Here is a 2,183-nt window from a genome sequence, read left to right as displayed (position 1 = left end):
CACACAAATCAGTTCACGAAACAGAGGAAAACATGGCTGAAAATCAGACTTTAAGAGAGCTTGCTGCTCCAAATTTAAATCAACAACCACACTGCATTACTTTTCCGAATTTAGATGTTAATACTACCTTCGAATTAAAATCTGGACTAATTCATCTTTTACCTATTTTTCGTGGTTCTGCAGGTGAAGATCCTCATAAACATTTAAAAGAATTTCATGTGGTGTGCACCGGAATGAAACCGAATGGAGTAACCGAAGAACAAATCAAGATGAGGGCTTTTCCGTTTTCTTTGAAAGATGATGCGCAAGATTGGTTGTATTATCTACCCGCTGGAAGTATCACTACTTGGCATGAGATGAAAAGATTATTTTTGCAGAAATTTTTTCCAGCATCAAGAGCAGCCAGCATAAGGAAAGAAATTTGTGGCATTCGGCAGCATACTGGAGAATCTTTATACGAATATTGGGAGCGCTTTAAAAAACTTTGTGCAAGCTGTCCACATCACCAAATTAGTGACCAGCTACTTATTCAATATTTCTACGAAGGACTTCTATCGAATGAGAGAAATATGATTGATGCAGCAAGTGGTGGAGCATTGGCTGACAAAACACCTGAAGCAGCCCGGAATTTAATTGCAAATATGGCATCGAATTCATAACAATTTGGGCATAGATTAGGCCATTCGTCTCGGCGTGTCAATGAGGTAAATGTATCTTCTCTTGAGAGACGACTTGATGATTTAACTACTCTTGTACGTCAAATGGCTGTAGGAAAAATAGAGGCGGCAAAAGTTTGCGGAATTTGTTCAATAGGAGGACATCCAACTGATATGTGCCCAACACTTCAAGATGACTGCTCTGAACATGCTAATGCAGTGGGGGGATTTTTAGAACAGCAGCAGCGAAATCATAATTATAATCCCTATTCGAATACATACAATTCAGGTTGGAGAGATCATCCTAATTTTCGTTATGGGAATGCACATGTGGATCAGCCTTCAAATAATTTTCAACCGTATCAGCAGCCCTATATTTCTAGACAGCAGCAGCCAACTCAAAATTCTGATTCAGGTACATCTCTTGAAGATATTGTTAAAACTTTGGCTACTAACACTGTGAAATTTCAACAGGAAACCAGAATCAGCATTCAAAATCTAGAAAATCAAATGAGTCAGATGGCTACTGCAATCAATAGGCTGGAAGCACAAAATTCAAGCAAACTGCCGTCACAAACTGTGATGAACCCAAAGGAGAATGTTAGTGCCATAATGTTGAGGAGCGGAAAGGAGCTGGAGATGCCAATTAAAGCACAACTTGCACCAAAACAGCCAGCAGAAAACAGAGAAAAATTGGCAACAGAAAATAATTCTTTCGAAAAGGTAGCGACAAGTAAATATCCTCCTCTCAGCGAATACAAACCTGTTCCTCCTTTTCCTGAAGCTTTAAAACTGAAGTACGAAAGCAATGCGGATTTATATGAGACCTTTCGAGACTGTGAAGTCAATATTCCACTGTTTGATGCAATAAAACAAGTGCCTCGCTATGCTAAATTTTTGAAAGAGCTGTGTACATTGAAAAGAAAGCAAAAACTCAAAAGGTATGAAAAAATAAAGGTAGGAGAAAATGTTTCAGCCATAATTCGCAAAAATCTTCCTGAAAAATGCAAAGATCCAGGTATGTTTTGCATCCCTTGCACCATAGGAGGAACAAAAATTGAAAAAACCATGTTAGATTTAGGAGCATCTATTAATGTAATGTCATATTCCATTTATTCTGCTCTTAATTTTGGACCTTTTAGAAAAAACTGGCACAGTTATTCAGTTGGCCGATAAATCAAATGTATATCCCAAGGGGTTAATTGAAGATGTTCTTGTTCAGGTTAATGATAAATTAATTTTTCCAGCTGATTTTTATGTTCTTGACATGGAAAATAATGACTAATCTGCACCTATTTTGCTAGGAAGACCCTTTCTGAAAACAGCTAAAACGAAAATTGATGTTCACAAAGGCACATTGACCATGGAGTTTGATGGTGAAGCTGTCCAATTTAATATTTATGATGCTATGAAATATTCTGATATGGATTTTCCTGTGTATTCAGTTGATTTAATTGATTCTCTAGTGCAGGATATACTTGATGGTGATGATAAGTTAAAGGTGGCTAACCATAAAAATATTTTGAA

At 37.1% G+C, this 2,183-nt stretch overlaps 1 non-coding gene across 1 annotated transcript; it reads right to left on the bottom strand.

Annotated features, from left to right (window-relative positions):
- Positions 1-404: 404 nt before the first annotated feature.
- Positions 405-511, bottom strand: LOC123197115. Its single transcript, XR_006497816.1, has one exon. It is a non-coding gene; the product is annotated as a small nucleolar RNA R71 (small nucleolar RNA).
- Positions 512-2,183: the final 1,672 nt, after the last annotated feature.

This window comes from Mangifera indica, chromosome 14 (assembly GCF_011075055.1).
Source record: "Mangifera indica cultivar Alphonso chromosome 14, CATAS_Mindica_2.1, whole genome shotgun sequence".
Taxonomy (NCBI): Eukaryota; Viridiplantae; Streptophyta; class Magnoliopsida; order Sapindales; family Anacardiaceae; genus Mangifera; species Mangifera indica.
The sequence above is the reverse complement of the archived record's forward strand: the minus strand, read 5'-3'. Positions and strand labels throughout refer to the sequence as shown.